Below are 27,170 nucleotides of genomic sequence, written 5' to 3' on the forward strand. Positions count from 1 at the left end.
CCTTATTGGTCTGTGGAGCTTGAATGTTCGATAGTCCACCTTCTATATTTCTATTCTTTTCTAACATCCGCACATCAGATGTAGGTGGTGAACGCCGGGTTTTCGCGTTCCTCCTGAACGGATCAAACAAATGCAATAAATGGCTCTCCCCAGAATCCGTAGAGCCGACCTCCGAAGAGGGTGGATTCTCCAACGTAGTTGAATTACCCCCTGGGGTACTGAATCCTTTTGTTTTGTCCATTGCACATATGATTAAATTCTGCATTTTATACCTACTGCCAGGATTCAAAAACTGCCGTCCCTCAGGGATCAGACGCAGACCAGGGAGCCGCCTATTCTAGGTCAGACGCTTCTGGATTTACCGCCCGCGCGTCTCCTAACCAACGAAACCCGGATTAAGCGCCGAGTACTCGCTTTCACCCGCTCTGTCAGCCTTACTAAGTAAGTTGCCCAGGAGACACCCGGCAGATAACTATGTTACCTACCTTCTAGGAGGTGAGAGTCGGATTTGTTGGCAGAGCTGATGTTTTCAGAGGGCATTTCCTAGCATTTTCAGCCTCACATGTTAGGAAAATGTAAGACTGACTAGGGCCCATGCCAATTTTTGTCCCCCAAACGAAGAATTTAAATATTAAATTTCAATGAAATCGGTTGATTATTTCTCTTTATATACGCAAAAATGTATATTTGATCGCGGACGATCGAGCGAAGCCTATACATATATAAAATTTAAAGTAAATCTGTTGAATATTTTCTTTAAAATGATCAAAAATTAAAACAGGCTCGCTAAAAAGTGCAGTTCCCGAGGCCTGATATATCCCAAAAGTTAGTCGAAAAAAACTTACACATAAAACATAGTCGAAATAAACTTACACATAAAATTTCATCAAAATCGGTTCAGCCGAATTTGAGATACACGCGTGCACACACACCGACAGGTTGCTAAAAATAGTTTATTTACACTTCCCTACTATGTAGAAGTGCCTTCCCGCCTAAAACTCGATATGCAAAATTTATTGCCATCACATAACTTACCTATTGTATACACAACGCTAAAAGGAAACGCTAATCCAGAACATAACGCAATGTCGAAAAACTTAAATTTCACGCAAATTGAATGTTTTAATGAAATTATTGAAAATTTAAGTAATGATAATTGCTATCATTCGAACATTGATTATTTTGGATGATTTAATGATTGATGTCAAAGATATGAAAGTTTGTGAGTTTATTCTAAAGGATCTTATCAACTTTCTGGTATCGTAAAATCTTTTTCATCAGAAAAAATTCTGTAGAGATATATTTTTGAATGCAAAATAGTTGCTTTTATTTAAAAATCCACAACATAAATCATAAATTTTACTTTTGACCCGGCAAATAGTATCAGAAAATATTAAAGAATTTCAAAAAGTATATAATGAGACAACGTCAGAGCTAATAGCTATATTATCTTAAACCTGACGCATGGTATAAACGATTTATTTCGAGTCAGAACTGAAACGTTTACTAGCAAACTAGTATGTACTGCATCCATTAGAAAAGTCTTGAACAAAACTTCGGAATATTTTAATAAGAAATTAAGACTCCGAGGTGATTAAAACTTTGTGTGAAGATATGCAAAAAAAGCCCAATGAATCCATTAACAAACAATATAATATGATATAATCTAAAAGTATATAGTTTATAAACAGACCTAGTTATAAAGATTGATATTGATGTACAAACCAATTTATCTCCTGAAAAGGAGTTTTTAGAAATTGATCTTATAGAATATTTGAGTATAGTACCTTTAGATGAGGTAAGATATGATATTTTTAATGATATACTTATATATTTTCATTTTTGATGATAGCAGAGCACTTCAGAAGAAGCAAGCTTAAAGCCAAGGAAATCCATAAATATAGCAAATATACGAATATTTGAAATTGATTCAGGCGATATCACAAGTGCTCTTATTAATGTTCTAAAAACACCTTTAAAACAAGTGCTTCGATCATCTACAAGAGAAGATGATAAACAATTACCACTAAGTTTTCCTGTTCGTAAAAAAACAAAAGCAAAGTCTGTCTCTAGTGTATCTACGCAACAACGGACACGTCTCAAATAGAACATAATGATGATAATTTTCACATAATGCTGTTGAGTGAAGCATCAATTATATATTATCCGGAAAACGCTTTTATTATCCACGCTGTTTGAGAATATTTCTCCAAATCAAACAAGAAGGTGAACAACAATTAATATAAGAAATATTCACTTTTATTTCAAATGGCGCTAATTATGTTTTGGATAACAAATTTAACATCGATACCACACATACAGAATACATAAAATTGTGTACTAAAAGGCCTTCGGCTGAAATACAAACAATGTTTGTGTATACAGATATGGATATGTATGTATGGGAACTATTAATACAACAAATCCATTTGCAAATCTTGTATTACAATTTGATCAAGTTCAGTATTGTAATATTGAAAAATACAGTTTTGAAAGCATTTCAATGTTACTATGTGACAAATATGGGTATAATTTAACTTTTTCGAGAAGTAACATGCCAACAAAAATTGTGTTGCACTCTAAAAGATATGAGTAAGTCAACAAGCTAATGTTATTTATTCTTAGACGATGAACCATTCATATCACAAGTATTCTTTAGAACAAAGTGGGAGGGGTATTGATGAAATCGGACCTTTAGTGCAGTTAAATGTACAATATCAAAGAGATCGCGGACTGGGAAGTATCTTTGAGGGATTGTTTAAATATTTAAAACCACTCATATAATCTGGTTTAAACTTAGTATAAAAAGAATCCTTAGACACGGGCGTTAATGCGTTATCTAATATTATTCTAAAGAAGATCCAAAAGAAGTATCGAAAGACAGAGGGAAAAAGACATTAAAAATATAAGACGTCGAATTGTAAACAAACTAAATGAAATATGTAGAAGCGGTATACGAAGAAGAGGAGCTATAAAAAGAAGTCCCTCAACTACATTAACTCATTCCAATCAAAAGAAACGCAAAGCTAAGAGTAAGCAGAAAAAAAATTCAAAAACGAGATATATTTGATTAAAACCTAAAATTTTCATTAGGTCATACATACAGGCACTTATCTTTTCATTAGGTCATACATACAGGGTTTTATCTTCAACATATCTAAAACTAAAAGTTAAAATTTAAAAAAAAAATGGAACACCGTGGCCTCATGACAGGAGTGAAGATGGAAAAATACTTCAACAACCCAGTGTAATTGATAATCTATTACATTCTATAATTAAGCAGTGCAGAGTACAATTCAATGTTAGAAATATTACTCCGTCAGATGGAAAATACCATTATAGAACTTATATTGAATCATTGTTAAATTAGGGAGATAATTCAGCAACAAGCCATTTAGAATGTGCTGGGTGTATCTTAGATAAACCGAATATAGATACATCTGATAATTTTTTGTCGATTCTTCTACATTTGATCCCACTGCCAATATTGCTGTATCGTTCGCAAATGTAGTCAAAATTACACCCCATAAATCTGGCAAATCGCTTGTATAAAGTACGTATAATATAGGATCCAGAATACTGCTTTGAGGCACACCATCTCAGAAATATTCTTGTACACATTTACTTCTTTTCTAACGACTTTTTTAGAATATTTGTTTTTCTGTGTGCTAGGTCACTGCTTTGTTCTAAAACCAGACAGATGGTTTGAAATCAGTTTCTTCTATTCTTTTATCGGCATCAAACTTTTTCTAAGAAAAAATTTTCTATTAACAATTTTCCTTATTAACAACAAAATTTTTGATATCACTGGTAATAGAGAAATCGGTCTATATAACTTTGCCTCATCCAAAGGTTTCCCAGATTATAGGAACATTCAACCTAAAAAAAATAATGTCGGATTGACAGAATTTCTTAGAATAACTTTTGTTTTTAAATTTTGTTATTACTCTAAAAAAAGTAAAAACTTTAAATTTATATTTCAGTGAACTGGAAATATTTGAGTTTATGGATTTAATTTTCGATTTATTTTGTATCAAGCATTTGGACGATGTGCAAACCTTGACCCCTTTAACTTAAAAAATAAATATTTTGACAGTTTAAGTAACATTACCTTCAGAGAAATATTATTTCAGTTGTCACGATACGGTGTGTTTTAAAAGCGATAGTTTCTTTTTTTTCACATATTCACTAATTTCTAAAATTAATCTTAAAAATTAATATTATGAATTAAAAAAAGAATTATAATGTTTATTTACATATTTACATTCAAAGAGAATACTGAAAATTTTGTAATTTGAAAAAAATTTGTAATTTGTAAAAAGGGAGAAATATAGGAGGTAACAATGGCCAAAGAATACAAGGTTACAAAGTTTGATTTACCAAATACATACATACATACACAAATACAATGTATATTGTTAGATAAAAGGTAACTTTCGGTTTTGAATTTAGTTTTTTAGTTTTTAATTTTTGTGCATCTGTTTTTTCTTATATCTGTAAACTAGTATATGTTTCTTTAGTAAAAGTAGCAAAATTTGTGTATGTGTTGTAATTTTCCTATCTAAAGTCGTATCCAAATGAACACGTTGGCATTCAAAATATTAAGTCAAAGAAATAAGTGATCAACTAAAATTAACTTTTCAAAATAGTAAATAAGTTCGTTAGGTTTTCAATTGTCATTTTATATGATGATTCATTTTGCATCAGCTGATCTAAAATATTAATCAATTTATTGGCACGCCATGTTTGGTCAAAATAATTTCGTCAGTATGACAAAATTACATCCAATTTGTCAAAACATACGCCTTCGATAAGTTTGAACGTCTTATTGACATGTTCATTTTGGTTAGCACTTGAAACTATGTAAGTGCTAATCAAAATGAGCCTATGTACAAGCCTATGTAAACGCTAGCTATAAGTTTGAAAAAGCACCCACCCCTTAAAAATAGTGATATTCAAGTATGTGTACTTATGTAAATTCATATTAATAATGTTGAAAAATTTTTTATTATTATAGATTTCTATTGCTTATGGAAATTATTATTATATTGTAACTAATAAAATTTAAAAAAATATTAGGAAGCGGAAAAATATAAATAAAAGGAATAAAGTTTCCTAATTTTGATCTTTTGTAAGTAGATATACGTATTCAATTATGCTTACGTTGTAAATATGTATATGTAAGTATGCATTTGATTGCTAAGCAATTTGCACAGTTAAAGCAGGTCTAGCTTAATACATTATGTACATATGTTTGTTGCGCACGATAACTCAAAACGAATAATACAATCGACACCAAAATTTCACAACAACGTGTTTGGGTAGCTGCCATCATAGGTGACATAATATCCTTGGAAAAATAAAGGTAGATTCATGAAATTTGGAAACTATATAGAGATGCGACTGCCGGGTCAGATATGTGTCATTGGTTCGAGTTATTGCTATACAATATGAATAAACGGTATAATGCAATCTGTATATAAAAATTCCGTTTAAGTGCACGATCTGGGGAATAAAACGAAAAAAATAAAAATTGCATTAATTTTTATACAATGTACATGTAAATGCGAATGTACTATTTTCATTTGTAGCTTTGTTGATTGTAGAGATGGAACATTTAGACATGCAGCATAACTCTGCAAGCATGCAGCATAACTCTTTTTAGCACTTTTAGAACATTATATTATGTAAAATTAAAATGTTTAATAGAAACTATAACGTAAATATTTGAAATAAGAGACATATTTTACCTTTCGGCTAAAACAAGGAAAATATTTCACAATGCAAAAAATATAACTTTTCCAGTGTATCATACGAGAAAAGTGACATGTGTGTTTTATTTAAAGTATGTATAATATATTTGAAAACATTTAAATGAAAAATTGTAAATGTACTTTAAATACAAAAAAATCGGTCTTCGGTCTCTCGCAATTGCATACATATTCTTGTCTGAAACCTTTACTTGAAATCTTAAAAATATTTTCTTGCATAATTTTATAGCTTATCTTTACAAAATATACAAAAAAGTTACCAATAACAACAAATTATTATTTCAATGCTATGATTTTTTTCAAACCTCAAATATTTTTGTGGCATATAAACTTAACAATGCTTTAGAAATGGTATGATTTTTGAACGTACTTTTTTCATCAAACGTCCTATTTTGGAAGATTTCTAAATTTTGATTTGTCGAAAATTTTATATTAATTCTAAGTTAGCATTGATTATTTAAAGTACCCAATATTTTCTTCAATATCACGAATCGTAATTTAACTCAGAATCCTTTTAAATGGCAATGAGGAAGTTTTGTATTGATTGTATTTCTATAAATTTTAGAAAATATATTTTTAATAAAATTTATTTTAAATGGAAAATTTCCTCTTTTTCGTCTTTTTTCTTGTAAATATCAAAATAAAACTCCAAAACTTATTTATATAAAAATCTTTTTGAATATTTTCAGATGCAAAGCACGGCGAAAATTTTTTTCCTTCATATAAACAATACACTTTTTTTCATAAATCATAAAAGGAAAATGAGAGTCGCTCTCTCTACGCGGTGGCCTTACTCTTACTAGGGCAGTGCATATATTAATAATTATATATGAATGTACTTAAAATTTCATTTCTTATTGTTTGAGCGTAAAAATTTAAAATTTTCAATTCTAATACATACATATGTATACATACATATATATAAATAGAATTATTATTATGTTTATTTATATGTTTACCAACAGTTTTGAATATTATGTTTCGTTAGGAGCTTTGAAATAAATGAAAATTCATAATTATATAAGTACATATGTATGTATTAAAAATTCATTTCTTATTGTTCGAACGAAAAATTTTAAAATGTTCAGTTCTAATACATACAGAGGCTCCCACTTGTATTCGTACAGCAATCGTACTTTAATGCTATTTACTAAAACAGAAAATGTAAATATTTCATTCAAGTTTTATTACATAACAATAGTAGTAAACAAAAATAAAAATTAAATTATATTTAACAAACAAAATTGTTAAAAAAAAAATATTTTTAAAAATTCATTGAACAAATTCATGTCACAGTTGTATTGGTACAGCATTACATTAATTATATTATTAAAAGCAAAAACTTAATCTAATCTTAAGACTACTACTTTTTTGCAAAGTGCTTATTGCGAATTACATCTTTTTCTAATCGGTTTGGCATTGATTCAACAAGTTTTTTCGTGATGTTTGAGCCCATTCTTACACTAATTTGGTTTTTAACACGTTTACACTCGTTATTTAATGTTTTCGAACTTGGTTGTCTAATTCTTGCCATAAATTTTCAATCGGGTCAATATCCACAGATTGGGGAGGTGTCTGTACAACTTTCGGAAAATTATAAAGTAACCGTGATCGGGTTTTATACTGTGCTTGGGATCATTATCTAAATAAAATCTGAAACTTTCTCGGATTCCCGAGCGCTCAGCACTTTCTTTTAAATTTATCTTTAAGATATCAATATATTTATCTTGGTTCATAATAACCTTCTATTATAGCTAAATTTCCTCTTCCAGGTGTTGACACCCTCACACCATCACTGAATCTCCACCATGTTTTACAATTAGGTTTTCTCTAAATAATTTGTCTGCCATTAGAATCAAAAACATTAAATTTACTTTCGTTGGTAAAAATTACGTAACCATTGTAACCACTCTACCATTGTAACCATGCTTTCTAATAGTCCATCGAACTGTTTCTGTCCTTACATTTTGCAAGTTAAGTCTTTACTATGTCTACTAGCTTAGGAGCACTTGCTTTTAGGTTATTTTTAATTTTTCAGAGAATCATGCGTTTTAGCTATTAATCCTTAATAGCTTTCTATTTAAATTTCGTGGCTTATTTTGTATTCTATTTTCATCGGTACAACCATTTATAATACACAGAATTGTAAAACGACTCCTTTCCTTTAAAGTACTAGGGTATAATCGGAAAGAAATAGAAAATGTGCATCAATGAAGCGTCGATGCAAAAAAATGTTACTGATGCTATACCGATGTAATGCGTTTACCGGTTTACCTTACTGATGCAATATTATTTTGCCTTTTTGGACACTTTCTAAATAATATGTTTTTTAGCGTTTACTTTGAAAATGTTTTGTGTAAAAATACTGGCATTATTAACAACAGAAAATCTATTAAAAAATTTTTTTTAAATTCAATTAATTTTTGGAGATTTTGTTATAATGGAACATTTAAAAATATTAATACCGTGCATAAAGAAATAAATAATTTTATGAGTTATTAAGTTAAAATAATAAATTATTTGCTTCTCAGCTGATGTACACAAAAGTTCATGCAAACCTGATTTAATATGATGCGCAACTTTTAGGCACCAAACTTTAAAGTATTACTGTATTGATGCATTTTTGTACGGGATTTTTACATGATTACACATCGATGCTGCATAGGCTACTTTCTGATTAGAACCCTAATCTCTGAAAGCGATTTGCCATTTTTATAGAAAGCTACGATAAATTTCCGTAGCTTTGTTGAAGTTTCTTTAGATTTCCTGTCCATAGTTTAAATAAAAGTGATATTTTCTTTAATTATTGACCGAAACTAAGAAAAATTATTAACAATTACAAACATTGCAAAATTTATTTCCAAGAATTTTGGTACCTTTATGTAACTGTACGAATAGGAGTGTGAGAATTAATGATAAATAACCAATTTTGTAAAAAAAAGAAAATTAAGAAAAATTTGTACGAATTCATATGCAAAAAAATTTCAAATTGTACATTTTGCTTCGTTGAACGAATTGGTACATACATATATTTGAATAAAATTATTATTTTGTTAATCATAGTTTACCAATAAAATTTGTTTGTTGGTGAACTATGTAAGTTGTTTGGTAAAAAACAAAGAGTTTTGAACATTTTGTTTCGTTAGAAGCTTTACCAAAATAGGAATACATTCATAATTATGTATGTATGTATTTAAAAATTCATTTCTTATTATTCGAACGAAAGATTTTAAAATGTTCAGTTCTAATACATACATATGCACACCCACATATTTGAATAAAATTAATATTTTGTTTGTGCCTAAACTTTTTCTTTATTTGAAAAATTGATTTCTCTATTAGCCCAATGATTCTATAATTATGTGTTTAAAATTTATTCCTACAGGTTTAGTCACAGTTTTGAATATTATTCAATTCATATAGGAAGCTTTAAAAAAATATAGATACATGCTTCTGTGTGTACTTATGTACTTCAAGTTTTTGCGAATTTTTCCAAAACTATTATGACAATATATTTTTGAAAATTTTTCTTAAACTTTTATAACAATATTTATCTGTTATATAATAAAAAAACAAAACAAAAAATTTAAATAAAATAAAATAAAAAAATCTAATGTGGTCAGCACATTACCGATCGCAATGTGTGTTGCCTAGTCAAGTGAAAGTGTTGCAGAATATTATAAAAATGCCTGTTAAAAACTTTTTCCAATTTTTTGGGTATTAGTAAGCTTATAGTTAACATACCTAGAAAAATGTAAATTTGGCCCTTAGTAGAGTTTCGCTTTGTGCTACCCGAATTCACTGAAATGCTCGCCAGTTAGTTTTGGTACCAACCAGAACTCAAATATCAAATTTCAAGAAATTCCATAGATTCGTTCGGTAGATATGGTGAAAAATGTAAAATCGGCCCGCAGATCTGTTTTCAAGCCCTGATTTTTCCAAAATCTGTTTGATTTTTCCAAAATCAAAAAAATTGTATGTTAATTGTTTTAATACGAAGAATTTAAATATTAAATTTCAATGAAATCGGTTGGTTATTTCTCTTTATATACGCAAAAATGTACATTTCACTCGTAGTAAACTTCCAGTTGCTGGCACCTGATTTCTTCCAAAAGTTAGGAGGTTTCGCGGACGATCGAGCTGAGCTTGTATATGAAATTTCAAGTAAATCGGTTGAATATTTTCTTCAAAATATTCAAAAATGTAAAACAGGCCCGCTGAAAAGTGCGGTTCTCGAGGCCTGATATATCCCAAAAGTTGATCAATCCGTGCCATGGTGGAAATAAACTTACATATAAAATTTCATCAAAATCGGTTCAGCAGAACTTGAGATACTCGCACGCACACACAGACCGACAGACCGATAGACCGACAGGTTGCTAAAAATAGTTTATTTACACTTCCCTACCATGGAGAAGTGCGTTCCCACCGAAAACTCGATATGCAAAATTTGTTGCCATCACATAACCTACGTATTATATATACAATACGGTTGGTAAAAAAATTTAAAAAAAATCCAAAAAAAGGAAAATACGACAACATTTCGCTAAGCCTCGATCTAGTAAGCCTTATGGTTATCAAACTATCACGCTACCCACCAGGCTACGCAGTACCTTGAATTTTTCTTTATACTCGTAATTCTACATTTTATTCATATTTCGAATAACTCTTCAAAAATCATCCTATTTTACATTATATATATATAGCTACTTCTCAGGTGGCAAAAAGTACGGGTACTTCTAGAAGGACTAGAGACATGGGACAAAAGGCATTAGATAGGGTTTTGCCTCTAGAGTCCCAGAAAAAGCAAGAATTCCATCCACCCTCCCCCTTCACCCCCTCCCAAGATGCTTTGTTACCGCTTTTTACAAAATGATACTACATCCTGTAGAGGTAAATTTTCTATTAATTTTGGTGGTATAAATATGTAAATTCATATTTGGAAGTGTGAGTTATAACAAAAAGTGAACACTTTCTTAAGAAAATTGTAAAGATTTAATAAAATCTACATTATTTTGTAATAAGTATGTACGTACGCATTTAGTTATATATTCTTTTCGCGATCTGCTGCAAAATGTATTAGTAAGCAAAACATAATTTTACATTAAATTTCTTGGCAATATATTTTTAGGGCAAAATTTTATAAGAAAATGTTATTGTATTGCATTAAACTTTTTACAAATAAGGTATTTTCAAAAAAATATTTAGAACGGAACCTAGCTGATATTGATTTGTAAGGGAGAAGCTTTTTTAATTTCATTTTAAAAAAATAAAATTATCAATAAAAAAAAAGTTCATCTGGCAAATTGCATTTTTCAGGGTTCGAACCAGGGACTTTTTGCATAGAAATCGTATGCTATACGCATTACCCTATATACGTTAGTGTTAGTGTTAACTCATTATACATTCACGCGTTTTATTCGCATGTTTTATAAAATCCAAATACATACGAGTATGTTCATGGATTTTAGTAGCGAATTATTTTATGCGTATACGGTAATTTATCGCTTAAAGTGCTTATTGTCAAAATAAATTACTAAAAAGATATTAGATCTCAAGAGAACTAATTTTGTGTTTAATTATGTACTTTTTCGTAATTATTTTTAAGAGCATTTCTTATTTTAAGTTTTATCTTAAAAAATATTAGGAAAAAAACATATCTATATGCATATTACGGGTGTGTTTTTGAAGAAAGAAAGTAAACTTAAAATATCTCATACAAACAATGGAACACAATTTTGAAATTACAGACATAATACTTGCAAGGCTTGCAATGCAAGCGAACACGACTAGATACATATGTACATATACTTCTTAGGTGTAAAAAAATACGAGTACTTCTAGAGACTTGCGACAAAAGATATTATATTCTAATTATATAAACATTAGATTTCAAAATGTATAAGTAAGGAAAACACAAGGGTACATTAAATTCCTTTACAATATACTTTAAAGACGAAATTTAAAAAAAATTTTACTCGATTACATTAAACTTTTACAAATAGAGTATTTTTAAAAAAACATTTAGGGACGGAAATTCACTGATATTAATTTTTAAGGTAAAGCTTTTTTATTTTCATTTTAAATAAAATGTTCAATAAAAAAAGTTCATATCGCATCCTGTACATATTACACTAAATATTATTAGTATTACCTAATTATACATTAACGCATTTTATTCGTATGTTTTATTCATATGCTTTATATAATCCATATACATGTGCGCATGGATTCTAATTATTAACTTTAGGCGTATGCAGTAACTTATGATTTTATTTTATTTACGTAATTATTTTAAAGAGGTTTTCTTATAAGATCGTGTGTTTGTGAAAACACTTGCAATGCAAGCACACTCAACTAGTATAATAATTTCGGTATTTTCGGAATTGCATCTGCGACGCATCAGACACATTGTATCAGTATCATCTTTTGGAATAACAGCAAAAAAAATTTTGACGATGTGTTATGTTCAGAATTTATTTGATATTGTATCTGTGACGCTGTTAACGCTGAAATATTGGGGTTTGTTCGGAATCACCAAATAGAAGTTGTACGATTATGTCAATTTCGAAAAAATAAAATTTCGAATCCCGAAAGCGATTTTTTGTTTAATGGAAATCTTTAAAATTTTATTTTTTCCATGCTGCTCTTACGGATCGCGATTTGGAAGTTTTCCATTTAGAATTCTCGAAAAATTGCCTTATATAAAATTTTAATTCTCCATAAAGCGATAAATAATAATTTGCTACAAATATAATTAAAAGGTCTTAAAATTCAAATTTCGCTAAACGTTTTTGAGAACAACGGAAAAAATGCACGCTTTATAAATAATTCAAGCAAACACTATTAACCTTTCTCTCACATTTTCGCAAGATAAAACTTTTCTACTTTATGCAATATTATAGCCGACCGAATGTGTGTACAATAATGTATGTTATGCGATGGCAATAAATTTCGCATACCGAGTTTTCGGTTGGAACACTTCTCTATGGTAAGGAAGTGTAAATCAACTATGTGTGTGCACGCGTGCATCTCAAGTTCGGCTGAACCGATTTTGATGAAATTTTATATGTAAAAGTTTATTTCGACAATGACATGAATTGATCAACATATTTACTTGAAATTTTAAAGCAAAAATTCAATATTATCAAACCAAAAAAAAGTTAGGCAAAACACAAATTTTCGTATAATACACAAATAACACACTTGTATGGTGTTTCTTTTTTTATCGCAGATTTTTAACGATAAAAAAAGAAATACAAAATACAAACAAAGAAACCGAAAAAAAATTACTTGGAAAAAAAACGAAAATGAAAAATTTATTCTCAATTTGAATAGAATCAATATATTACGTACAAACATATCGTATTTATTTTATAAAAAGTATACAGGCCCACATTGAATAACCTACAAATCTTCGCGTTGTGTTAATGATCTCATGAATTTAGGTATGTTCTCATGGATACCGTGATTTCCAAAACACAATATAAAAATTTTAATACAATATGAATATAAACTTTTGAATGAAAGTTTTCGTTATTGTAAAAAGTTTTCGTTGTTGTAAAAAACATTGATATTCTAAATGAAGCTTTTACTACTGTAATAAGTCTCGGTTCCAAAAAGTATTATTTTAGTACAATAAAAATTTTTTGAAATAAGTTATATATATTAATTCATAATAAATATTTTAGTGGCGAATATGAAAAATTTTTCTCGGCATGTAAAAAAATATAAAAATTCCATTCACATTGTATATAAAAAAATCTGATGTGGTCAGCACATAACGGACCACATTGTGTATTGTCTAGTTAAGTGAAAGTGTTACAGAAAATTAAAAAAAATGTCTGTCAAATACTTCTTTCCAATTTTTAGGACATTTGTAAGCTTATAATTAACATACCTAGAAAAATGTAAATTTGGCTCTTAGTACAGTTTCGTTTCGTGCTACCCGAATTCCCTGAAATACCCACCATTTAGTTTCGGTAATAACCATATATTTGGCCCGTAGTAAACGTCCAGTTGCTGATGCCTGATTTCTTCCAAAAGTTAGAAATTTTCGCGGACGGTCGAGCAAACCTCATATATGAAATTTCAAGTAAATCGGTTGAATATTTTCTTCAAAATGGTGAAAAATGTAAAATTGGCCCGCAAATTAGTTTTCGGGCCCTGATCTTTCCAAAAAATTTATATGTTCATTGTTTTAATACGAGGAATTCATTAAATTTCAATGAAATCGGTTGATTTCTCTTTATATACACAAAAATGTATATTTGGCCCGTAGTAAACGTCCAGTTGCTGATGCCTGATTTCTTTCAAAAGTTAGAAATTTTCGCGGACGGTCGAGCAAAGCTCATATATGAAATTTCAAGTAAATCGGTTGAATATTTTCTTCAAAATCGTGAAAAATATAAAATCGGCCCGCAAATCAGTTTTCGAGCCCTGATCTTTCCAAAAAATTTATATGTTCATTGTTTTAATACGAGGAATTCATATATTAAATTTCAATGAAATCGGTTGATTTCTCTTTATATACACAAAAATGTATATTTGGCCCATAGTAAACGTCTAGTTGCCGATGCTTGGTTTTTCCAAAAATTTTATATGTTCATTGTTTTAATACGAGGAATTCAAATATTAAATTTCAATGAAATTGGTTGATTATTTCTCTTTATATATACAAAAATGTATATTTGGCCCGTAGTAAACGTCCAGTTGCTGATGCCTGATTTTTTCCAAAAGTTAGAAATTTTCGCGGACGGTCGAGCAAAGCTCATATATGAAATTTCAAGTAAATCGGTTGAATATTTTCTTCAAAATGGTGAAAAATGTAAAATCGGCCCGCAAATCAGTTTTGGAGCCCTGATCTTTCCAAAAAATTTATATGTTCATTGTTTTAATACGAGGAATTCATATATTAAATTTCAATGAAATCGGTTGATTTCTCTTTATATACACAAAAATGTATATTTGGCCCGTAGTAAACGTCTAGTTGTCGATGCTTGATTTTTCCAAAAATTTTATATGTTCATTGTTTTAATACGAGGAATTCAAATATTAAATTTCAATGAAATTGGTTGATTATTTCTCTTTATATACGCAAAAATGTATATTTGGCCAGTAGTAAACGTCCAGTTGCTGATGCCTGATTTCTTTCAAAAGTTACGAATTTTCGCGGACGGAAATTTATTAAATTTCAATGAAATCGGTTGATTATTTCTCTTTATATACGCAAAAATATATATTTAGCCCGTAGTAAACGCCTAGTTTCCGATGCCTCATTTCTTTTTTTTTTTTTTTATATTGATATGAAAAGAAAACTTCCTTGATTATTTATTTTTTTTTTGTTTTTACTATTTACAAACTAAATTTATACCTGTTTTAAACCTTAAAACTGGTCAAATAATTAATTTAAAGAGCAAAGTAGCCGCGTTACCTTCGTCCGTGTTCAGTAGGCAGTCCTTGCTTGATTTGTATATCTGCATGCTTTTATGAACTTCTCTCCTGTGTTTTCCTTTTACCTCTTTTAATACCTTTAAGTTATCTTCCGTGATTGTGTGATCCGTTTCATAAATGTGTTTTGCAACCATAGAATCGAAAATCCGGTTAAATCCTACTCTCCTTGCACGTTTTATTTCACTTAAATGTTCACTAAGTCTTGTTGTAACGGGTCTCTTCGTTTGTCCTATGTAAAATTTATCGCAATTATTACAATTGATTTTGTACACACCGCATCTTTCATGTATCTTCAATTTATCCTTAGCCGAATTTAACAAACTCCTAAGTTGATATTTACTATTGGTTTCCGATGTCCGAATATTGTGTTTCCTTAGTTGTTTATTTATCAAGTTTGTACAGTGATGATCATAACTTAAAGATGCCCATGTTGTTCTTTGTTCTTCCAATATCCTGTTCTGTTTAAACAATGTGATCATATTCTCCTGCTTAATTTTTCGTTTTTTCTTCCTAATGAGTTTGTTAATACGTTCAGTAGAATAACCGTTCTTTACAGCGGTGTCCAAAATGAAGTTTACTTCTGATTTATAGTCGTGTCTGTTCATCATAGAGTTGAACACCGCTGATTTCTTCCAAAACATAGGAATTTTCGCGGACGGTCGAGCAAAGCTTATATATAAAATTTCAAGTAAATCGGTTGAATATTTTTTTTAAAATGGTCAAAAATGTAAAACAGGCCCGCTAAAAAGTGCATTTCCCGAGGCCTGATATATCCCAAAAGTTGATCAATCCGTGCCATGATCGAAATAAACTTGCATATAAAATTTCATTAAAATCGGGTCAGCCGAACTTGAGATACACGCATGCACATACAGACCGACAGATCGACAGGTTGCTCAAAATAGTTTACTTACACTTCCCTACTATGGAGAAGTGCATTCCCACCGAAAGCTCGATATGCAAAATTTGTTGCCATCACATAACCTACCTATTGTATATACAATACGGTCGGTAAAAATATAAAAATTCACTCGGTATATAAAAAAATATAAAAATTACATTGAAAATGTAGCACTTTTTCCTTCAACAAGTGAAACGCTTTTACGAACAACCTAGCTATATACTACGTTAGCCAAATTACTTTCATTTATTACAAGCAAAAAAAAATTAAAGAGGCATTAACATAATTTCGAATTTATGGTTAATTGCATGAGTTCTGGAAAATAATTATATTTTTTAATGGCATGGCATTTACTGTTTTTATTTATAGAAATTTGAAAAAGCTTGCAGTTTTGGAAATAGCAAGGGCCAAAAATTCAAATTTTACAAATTTCAAGAGGCGATAACTTGGGTGGATATAAAGAGCTTATTTCTTCTAACGAAATAAACTCTTGATTAGTGTACAAAAATTGTTAAAAGTTGCGACTCCTTTAACCTGCGGTCTAGAAAAAAAACGATATCAAAAAATTGGAAAAAACGGATTTTAGATAACGATAAATTTTAACGGCTCTTTTGTTTTTTAAAATTAAATTTTTTTATGCTGTGGTAGAAGAAGCCAGCCACTACTCTTTTACGTTTGCAAAATTTGAAAAATGCTTATGGTTTCGCTACAATGAATTTTTAAAATATGGCATTTTTAGGCTTTTGTTTTTAGGGGGCGGGAGGGGTATTTAGGTAAAATTTTCTTCTACAGAAATAAATTTCTAGTAAAAATTTTCTACATATGAAATTTCAGCTTTTTATCTTCGAGGCTGTAGAAGTTATGTAAAAATGCCCACGGGCGGACAGAGTGAAAGTAATCTGCACTTTTTTACAATTTTTTTTTTTGAAAACTGCTCAAAAAAAAAAAGTTAATTTAATGCATTATTTGCCTAGTTATGAAATATGTAAATATTCATATTATTTTTGTTTCAAATATGTAAATATAAACTTGTATGTGTATTACTATGACAAATATGTGTAAGCAGATAAAAGAAACGATAGAATAGGAAAAAAATCGAATACCAAAGAAATTAAAATCATAAAGAATTCCAAAAGCCTCAAAAGAACATTTGTGTGCCATTTTTACTATGGGTTAATATTAATAATTGGGTTTTTTAACAAAACTCAATTTTTTTGTTTTAGAAGAGATATCATAAGTATGTTTTACATGCACAAAAACACTACAATCATATGTGTATAAAAACTGTGTATAGTTTAATTAAATTTGATGGTTTTAAAAATTCAAAAATTTAAAAATGTAATATTACAGAATATAATACATATTTTTAAATAAAAATTGAAAACTGAGATAAAGATAAAAAAAAATATATACAAAGTACTGTTTCTACTCCCTTATTTTAAGTAGTTTACTAAAATTAATTAATTTAAAAAATTAAAAAAAAACTTGAGTTATATTATATTATATATACATATAAGCTAGAGAAGTTATAGTTTAAGAAATTTGAAAATGATAGAAAAGTACTAGAAAATTATATGCAAAGCACTATTTATTTAAAGCATAGATTAATCAGGTTTATAATTTTAAAATTTGTAGAAAACTTATGTGAATTGATAAAATTTGGAACTATTCACACATTTTGCAAAGAAACTTATACAAGCGCGTAAGAAATCAAAATAAGAAAGCTATTTCATTTATTTGTATTTATTAAAGTTTACAAATTACAATACATAATGAAATGATTTTCATATATATGTATGTGTATTCATAAAATTATTCATTCATATGTACATGAGATTTTTAACAAACATCAAAAATAAAAAGATTGAAACATCATATTCTGGTGTAGTGACTGACTGATCGCTTTTTCATAATGAGATGAAAAAATGTTTATTTTAGACCAGTGCTTCTCAGCGAGGGCCATAGAAGGAAAAAGTAATATTGGGGGGCCACGTAAACTTTTTAGGGGCCATAACAATTTTTAAAAACATTAGAACTTTAAATATTGAAAAAAAAATTGATGTGTCAGCACATAACCGACCGCAATGTATTTTGTCTAAAATCTAAATAAATGCGTTTTAAATATTTCTTTACAATTTTAAGGACACTAATAAGTTTTTATTTAACATACTCAGAAAAATGTGAGTTTGGCTCTTGGTAGAGGTTCATTTTGTGCCGTCCGAATTATACGAAAATAACTTCTGGTAATAACCAGAGCTCAAATATTAAATTTCAAGAAATTCCATCAATTCATTCGGTAGATATAAAAAATATAAAATCTTTTAATATTATAATCTGCATTTAAATATTAAATTTCAATGAAATCGGTTGATTATTTTTCGTTATATACGCAAAAATGTATAATCGGCCCGTAGTAAACATCTAGTTGTTGACACCTGATTTCTTTCAACAGTTCAAAGGAGGTTTCGAGTACTGTCGAACAAAGCTTATATATGAAATTTCAAGTAAATATGTTGAATGCTTTCTTCAAAATAATCAAAAATGTAAAATAGGCCCGCTAAAAGGTCCAGTTCCTTTGGCCTGATATGTCTCTGATCAATCTGTGCCATAGTCGAAATAAACTTACATATAAAACTTCATCAAAATCGGTTAAAAACAGTTTATTTACCTACCATGCAGAAGTGAGTTCCCACCGATCACTCGATATGCAAAATTTGTTGCCATGACATGTCCTACCTTATTGTATACACAATGCGGTCGGTAAAAATAATTATTTTTACGACAATTAATTTATGCAAATGTCGATGGATTATTCTGCGCCATACACGAATCAAAACTGTAGTTATAGCGCTAGGGAGTAATTGTATTTATTTGTGTGTTTACTTTTATAGAAACCGTATCTCATATTGTTGGGGACAAAATAAATACATAAATAATAAAGTTAAAAACGGAAGATTTCTTTAGTGATGAAGTCATACAATATTATATTACTCCAACATCAACTTATATTGTATTAATATTATTTATTAATTACTCGAAGTCACTAGTGCGAATCGCACTAATTTCAGATATTTTTGAAAACAATAAAACAAAATTAACACATTGAGCCTCATGACTATAAAAAATACTTACGTTGAGTTCCATCTTGTAACCCATGAGCAAATTTAAAACACTTCGTAAAGTTCGTATTCACCTGTGAGCGACTTACTTTAAGTCCATAAATCGCAGGTGTAATCCTACAATTTTGAGAAACTAAGTATATGTATAAGTAAAAGAGCTACATATATAAAATCTTAAGTTTTCTTTTTCTTCGTAGAAATGATATTTATCTCTGCGTTACTTGTTTAACATATTCGTATGTGACAGCAGTGATTCAATGCATATGGGTTTTATTAAGTTCACCATTTTTGGCATTTTTGATTTGCTCACCAGTGACACTGAGTTTTACTTCCTGAAGCAAGTAAAATATAAACGTAAATGAAGTAAGCTGTTACTCACAAAATTTAAAGAATTACATCCACATTCCCGCAGTGCTCATTATCGTCGATCAACGAGTAATGATTTGAAATGAAGATCAACTTAATACAAAAAAATACAAAATTCACCTCTCTATGCATTGTTGGTTTGCTGTAGCACCTGTACAATGTACATGAATCATATATTTAGTACGGATCTTTGCAAGAATAAATTTATATTGAAATGAAGCTAAAATTACTGGTGTCATATAAACATGATGTTCTATATAAAATTTAACATATTAACAAGCGTTATGTTGATTTACATTAAAAAAAAATTATATGATCAAAACATAACCGACGGCAAGATATGGCCTAGTTTAACTAAAATGTTGCATAAGACTACGAAAAATACCGAAACAACGAAAAAAAGACTACCTTTTAAATACTCGTCACAAATTTTAGGGAGGCTAGTAAGCTTTTAGTTATAATAACATACCTAGAAAAATGAAATTTAGCTCTTATCAGAAGCTCAGTCTATCCTAACCAAATTCCCTGATAAGCTCGTCGGTTAGTTTTGTTAGCAATGAGAGCTCAAATTTTTAATTTCAAGAAATTTCATCAAGTAGTCCCATAGATATGATAACAAATAAAATTTCGGCCTCTGGTTCGCTTTCCGAGCCCTGACATTACCAAAAAATTTCTAAGTTCATGGTGTTAACGCCCTGAATGTAAACATTCAATTCCACGGAAATTGGGTTATTACTTCTCATTATATGAGCAAAAATGTTAACTTGGCCCGTATTTTTTGCTCTGTTTACTTTATATTTACATAATGTCGAATGTGTCGGTCACCTCAACTGTAAACGAATTGAATGTTAATTATTATATACATACATACGTACACATTTACATATAAATATTATTTTTTCTATTATAACACAATATAAATGCATGTAATTAATGCAGAACTTTTTTGGCTACTTAAGATTATTACATATGCGTTATTATGATTCATGCACGAATAATATTTCTTTGCTGATTTTATTCATTTTGCAGAAAATGTATACCAAACCAATAATATTAAGAATAAATTATACATAAATGTATGTTATGGCTACTGCTGAACACGAAAAATAAAAAAGTTCTGCAACAAATTTGTGGACAATAATTTATAATATGATATACAAGTTATATAAAGTTGGGTCAAACCAATGGTTTGTATTGTAGCACTTTTCCCTTCAACAAGTGAAAATACTGCTTTTAAAAACAGTCTATGTATATCCACCACACTATTAAAATTATTTTCATTTATAAACGAAACTATTTCTAGGATTGCATATATTTAGGATGAACCATTTATGTACTCTTTGAAATAAAGCAAAATTTAATATAAACAGGGGTTAACAAAATGCTCGATTTTAAGGGTTAATTGTGTGAGTTAAGAAAAATAATTATATTTTTTAATGTCATGGAATTTACCGTTAACTTTTGGCGTTTATAGAAATTTGAAAAAACTTGCGGTTTCAGAAATATAAGGTGTCAAAAATGCAAATTTTACAAATTTCAAGAGGCCATAACTTGAGAGGGGGTGGAGATGGAAAAAAATTTTCTTCTAACGAAATGAACTACTTGTTAACGTCTAAAAGCCCCTAAAATTTCAAGCTTCTACAGGCTGGGGTCTAGAAGAAAAACGACATCAAAAATTTGGAAAAAAAGGACTTTATATAACGGTAAATTTGAACCGCCATTTTGTTTTTCTAAAGTTTAACTATAGTATACCGGGGTAGGGGAAGCAAGCCACTGCCTTTCTGCGTTTGCAAAATTTCAAAAATGCTTATGGTTTCATTGCAACAAATAGTTCAAATAGGCCATTTTTAGTGCTTTGGGGGGGTATAACTTCTAGAGGGGGGGAGATAGGTAAAAATTTTGTTCTATGAAAATAAGTTTCTAGTAAAGATCTATGTACGTATTAAATTTCAGCTTTCTATCTTTAAAAATGTAGAAGTTTTGTAAACAGACACACGGACGGACGGACGGACGGACGGACGGACAGAGTGAAACTAATAAGCACTTTTTTTCAAAAAATTTTTGGAAAAGTGCTAAAAATTATAGTTCAATTACTTGTAAAAAAATATTTTTCTGGACTGATATCCGTTTTATTGAGTTAATTTATTTAATTATAATAGCAAAACTTAACTGAACGTAATTACTATTTTTGAACATATTTATAGTAAATAATTGATTATTAAGCAAAATATTACAATTATAAAGTTAAGGCTAAATTATAAAGTTAACAAGTAAAAACGTTTCACTCGGTATGAACCGATTGAATTATACCCTGCACCTTGCATTGTTGTATAGCGATTACTTAAACCTGTGAAACCATTCTATAGAAACTTCACGGATATGTCTGACATATAACTGAACACACAACAACCAAGTTTCATGAATCTAACTTTATTACTTTTCCAAATATTTAAAATAAGCTTTTGGACTTGTATGGGAGCCACTCGAACCTGTCAAGCAATTCCACCAAAACTTCAGAAATATCTTTGACCTATAATTGGACACACAACTGCCAAGTTTTATGAATCTGTCTTTATTATTTTTCCAAATATTTAAAATTAGCTTTTGGAGTCGTACGGCAGGTACCCGAACCTGCCAAGCAATTCCACTAAAACTTCGCAAATATGTCTCATCTATAATTGGACACACAACTGCCAAGTTTCATGAATTTGACTTTATTATTTTTCCAAATATTTAAAATTAGCTTTTGGAGTTGTATAGCAGGTACCCGAACCTGTCAAGCAATTCCACTAAAACTTCGCAAGTATATCTGATCTATAATTGGACACACAACTGCCAAGTTTCATGAATCTAACTTCTTTATTTTTTCAAATATTTAAACTAACCTTTTGGACTTGTATGGGAGCTACTCGAACCTGTCAAGCAATTCCACCAAAACTTCACAAATATCTTTGACCTATAATTGGACACACAACTGCCAAGTTTCATTGATCTGACTTTATTATTTTTCCAAATATTAAAAATAAGCTTTTGGAGTTGTATGGCAGCCACCCGAACCGGTGCAGCTATCTCATTAAAATTTTTAGAGCATATGTAGAATATAATTGGACACATATATACAAAATTTTATATTTATACCTTTATTAGTTTTTGAATTATTAAAATAAACTCTTTGAGTTGTATGGCAGCTACCCGAACCCGTTGTCCGAATTGGTCCAATAACAATAGGGTTCGTCCTTGGCACAAAAGAAGCAACTTGCGAAAGTTTGGTGTCGATTGCATTATTCGTTTTTGAGTTATCGTGCGATCGGACGGACGGACGGACGGACATGTCTAAATCAACGCAGAATTTTACGCTGAGCAAGAATATATATATATGTCCATACCGCAGATGACTTCTTCAAGTAGTTACAAACTCCATACCAAAGTTAATATACCCTTCACGAAGTGCAGGGTATAATAAAAATGCTTGTTAGGCATTTGTTGTGGGAATTATAAAAATAAAGTTTTCACAGGTAAATTGCTAAACAATATTCTCATGAAAATTTTGCTGACCTCAGCGTCTGATGTTATGCGCGTGTATCAAAGTGTCTTAAATCTTCCCTCCTTTAAGATCCGCGTCCACGTAGAACAGAAGCTCAATTTTACTGGTTGGAGTTTTGATTGCAGTTCTCCTAGTTCTGATGTTTTTAAAGAGATGTTAAATTTTTTCCGGTTTTGGTATTTGTAAATAGCTGCTGCTAGTAAAATGCTTATGCTAACTGCTGAAGTTGTAGTGTGCTCGCTCAGTTGTTTGACATTACATAAGTGCAAATTATGCAGATAATCTAGGTTGAGTTTCATTTTTCCTGAGGAATGGTTGTAGCTCATTATGGGTGGCAAAATGATTTAAGACGATTGAAATTCTTTGTTGGTATAGGTCTCGTTTTTAATTTGAATTGTTTCATTGTAAAATTCTATGACGAAGTTACCGTTAAGGTTTTTTGTTGTGTTGTTAACTTTGACTGCTCCATTGAAATTATTGAGGAATATCGTATTTTCATTGATTACTTCGACTGATTCCCTTCTGTTGAACTCGTACTCACAAGTATTGTTGCTGTTTCTCAGAATTTGGGTGATGCAGTGGTCATCATGTATTTCTTCTATTTGATCCATTTTGCAGATAAAGGTGTTTTTATACTTGTTACATTCGTTGCTTGCCAAAAATTTGTTTGAGGTTCGTTAGTAGACTTTTGTATGTTAGATGCAACTGCTTATTATTTTTAGTGGTGGCTCTGATTTTAATATAGTTAAATTCGACACCGCTGGTTTTGGGTAGTGATAATATGTAGAGTAGAGTCATGTTTTTGACTACTACTGTTGGCGTAGCGTACTGAATTGCATCAATAACATTGAAATAAGGTAATGTTTGCATTTCAGAAATGAATTGGTTGATTTCCTCTTTATTTAATAAGTTGGTGTTCACTATTTTCCCTTTGGCTAATTGGACTGCTCTTACGATTTCTTTTATTTTTTCCTTTATCGTATTAATTTTGTTGAAAAACGTTTGGTAATTAGCTTCTTTTGAATTTTCATCGAACCTTTGAATAATTCTATTATATTGCATCAGAATATGCTTTGTTGTATTTGTTAGAACTTGATTGATATGATATTGCTCACTATTGTTCCGGATCAAATTGTTATGGCTTCTAAGTATTTCATCCCAATCGGTTGCATCAGGGTTACCTGCTAACCATATCCAGGCGCTGCCAATCCAATTTATCGATCGTTTTCTTATAGCGGAGTGTTCCGTCAGCTCTTTAATCATATCTTCGGCTTGTTGAATTTGGAAGGTGAGTTGCGTTTTGGTGAACTTGCTGGAATTTAACTGATTTGCTTCTACTTATGATCTTCGTAGCACGTCCTCGTAGTTGGTGAGGTCGATCCTGTGCACTAATTTTAGATTTCCATTTAATATTCGTCCCACGCCTTGCTTTATAGTCATGATAGGTGAATTGAACTCACATATTTGTAAAGCTGTCGAAACACTAAATAATAGGCTGAAAATAGAAAAATGTTTTGTTAGTTGGGAGAATTCTTTATATGTGGCTTGTGAATTCTTCTTCCGCTTTCGGTTGTGACTGTAACATTGTTATTCCTAGCTATTATTTCCTTTTTAAAGGGGTTTGTTCTTGCTCTTTATTTGTTTATCGACAACGAAGATAGCTTTTCCAGGTTCATATGATTTAGGTTGTTTCCTTTTATTCTTTTCTCTATTTATTTTATCTTTCTGGCTTTTACGAATTCTTTCAGCAAGATCTTCATGAACCTTGTCTTGAAAGTTTGTTAGGTGTTAGTAGTTGATTCGTTGCGTTCTTCTATAAAAAATGTCTGATGGATTTTTTCCAGTAACGGAGTGAATGCTGTTGTAGCGATGACGGCAATGTTAATTGTTTCTTTACATAGTAAATTTCGATGTTCCTATTGTAGGCATCTGGATATTTCCTCTATTGTTGAGTGGACTTGCTCTACAGCACCATTTCCTTCACTTCTTTGCGTTGGAGTGAGGTATACCTCGATTCCCAATGTCCTCAAATAATCGAGTATAACAGGGCTTGAAAAGCTAGGTTCTCTATCCATTACTATCGATACAAGTGATGAATTTTTCCTTATTTATTTGTATCAGATCTATGTGAAGGATTTCAGATGGATAGGTGGGTACAGGTGTTTCCGATAGTCATGGATTGCTGGGATGGCGGTCATATTTACTGGTGCAACATGTTTCAAATTCGGGAAGAATTCCATTTGCGGGAAGTAGTATTTCTCCATTATTTGTTCCTTATTTTCCTACCAGTTCCTGTGTGCTCGTTTATGTTCATGGTTGATAATTTGATACTTATTCTCCTCATTGTTGATATCCTGCTCGATTCGTTGTGTTATGCGAATTTTGTATCCTTGCAGATGGTTTTTATATAAGTCCTGGAGCAACTAAATTCGATTTTCGGGTATTTTAATACCATTGACAATTGATGGTGATAGTGTTCTCTTCAATGCTTCTAATAGATTTGTATTGCTGATATCCTGAAGACCAATATAATGGCGGTGGTAATTTGGATGAGGATTTTCGTAGGCAGAAGGTATTGGTCCTTGTGAAATGATGATCTGATTTTTGAATACGTTAAGCGGAGCTTCGCAATGTGGTATTAAATCGCTGCTGTCCTCTTCTGCGCTGTGCACAGTTACTGTAGTTTCTGTGTTGTTGAGTTCTTGTTTTAGTCTTGAAAGTGCATCGGAAACTTTGTTAGTGACCCCTGGTTTGTATAATAACTCGTAGTTGTATTCCTCTATTCGTGATTTCCATCTCTTAAGCTTGGCGTTGTTGTTTCTGTTACCTAGGCTGAACGTTAAAAGTTGGTGGTCCGTTAAAATTTTTACCCTTTTTGCTCCATAGAGGTAACACCTGAACTTGTACAGAGCCCAAACTATTGCTAATAGCTCTCGCTCGTTGGTTGCGCATGCTTCTTCTGTCTTGTTGAGTGCTCGGGACGCATATGATATTGGAAAATCTTTGCCTATGTCGCCTTGCGACAGCACTGCACCGAGTGCTATATTCGAAGAGTCGGTCGTAAGGATAAAAGGTTGTTCAAAATCGGGGAATACTAATAACTCTGTTGATGATAAGGCCTGTTTCAATTCTTTGAATGCTCTGAGTTCCTCTTCGTTGAATGTGATTGCTATTTTCCTTGATTAATTGGCCTTTACTTGGGCATTTTTACATCGGGTAAGGTTGGCAAGTGGTTTAGCTAATTGTGAGAAATCCCTGATAAACCTCCTGTAATATGATGGTAACCCCAGGAAACCTTTTAATTCCTTCAAGTTTTCCGGTATCTTCATTTTTTGTATTGCTGTGATTTTTTCGGGATCTGTTTTTATACCTTCACTCGTAACGATGAAGCCTAAAAATTTTGTTTCGGCCTTCATAAATGCGGTTTTATCTAAATTAACTTTCAGATTGGCCTTCTCTAGTGTATCGAAAATTTTCTCAACGTTTCTCAGATGTTCGTCCTCAGTCTTTCCTCCGAATATTATCACATCATCGATGTACACATAGCATATTTTCCCAATATATTCTTTTATTACGTCTTCGATCATTCTCTGGAATATTGAGGGTGCATTTTTGAGCCGCGAAAATTCAAATTTACCATTCAATGTGGAGAAGGCGGTTTTCATTATATCTTCGTCCTTCATCTTGATCTGGTGGAAGCCGGAAGTTAGGTCTATCGTGGTGTAGTATTTAGAGCTCCTTAAACTCGCTATCGTTTGAGTAATATCCGGTATTAAATATGCGTCGGATATGGTAACAGCGTACAGTCTTTTGAAATATACGACCATTCTGTAGTTTCTTGTTCCTGTGGAGTCCCTTTTCTTTTCGACAACCCAAATAGGTGCGTTGTATGGACTTTTTGAAGGCCTGATGATTCCGTTCTCTAAAAGATTCTGAATTTGGTTGTTCACCTCTTTCCTCATGTTTACTGGGTATGGGTAAATTTTTGAATAGATTGGTTCGCTAGTCGAGGTTTT

The 27,170-nt window shown here is 30.7% G+C and overlaps 1 protein-coding gene across 4 annotated transcripts in view; it reads left to right on the top strand.

The window, feature by feature from the left end:
• The first annotated feature begins 4,153 nt into the window (after positions 1 to 4,153).
• The window catches only part of LOC129614819 (carbohydrate sulfotransferase 11), a 31,508-nt gene continuing 8,491 nt past the window's right edge, over positions 4,154 to 27,170 (top strand). For 2 of the 4 annotated variants that reach the window (XM_055529717.1, XM_055529715.1), the window contains exon 1: positions 4,961 to 5,131. The gene's annotated coding sequence lies outside the window, so the exon portion shown is untranslated. Of the gene's footprint in view, positions 4,430 to 4,959; positions 5,132 to 27,170 lie in introns of those variants that run through there. The other 2 variants (XM_055529716.1, XM_055529718.1) reach the window with 2 other exon arrangements.

Source organism: Condylostylus longicornis, unplaced genomic scaffold (assembly GCF_029603195.1).
Source record: "Condylostylus longicornis isolate FDR11 unplaced genomic scaffold, ASM2960319v2 ptg000121l, whole genome shotgun sequence".
Classification (NCBI taxonomy): domain Eukaryota; kingdom Metazoa; phylum Arthropoda; class Insecta; order Diptera; family Dolichopodidae; genus Condylostylus; species Condylostylus longicornis.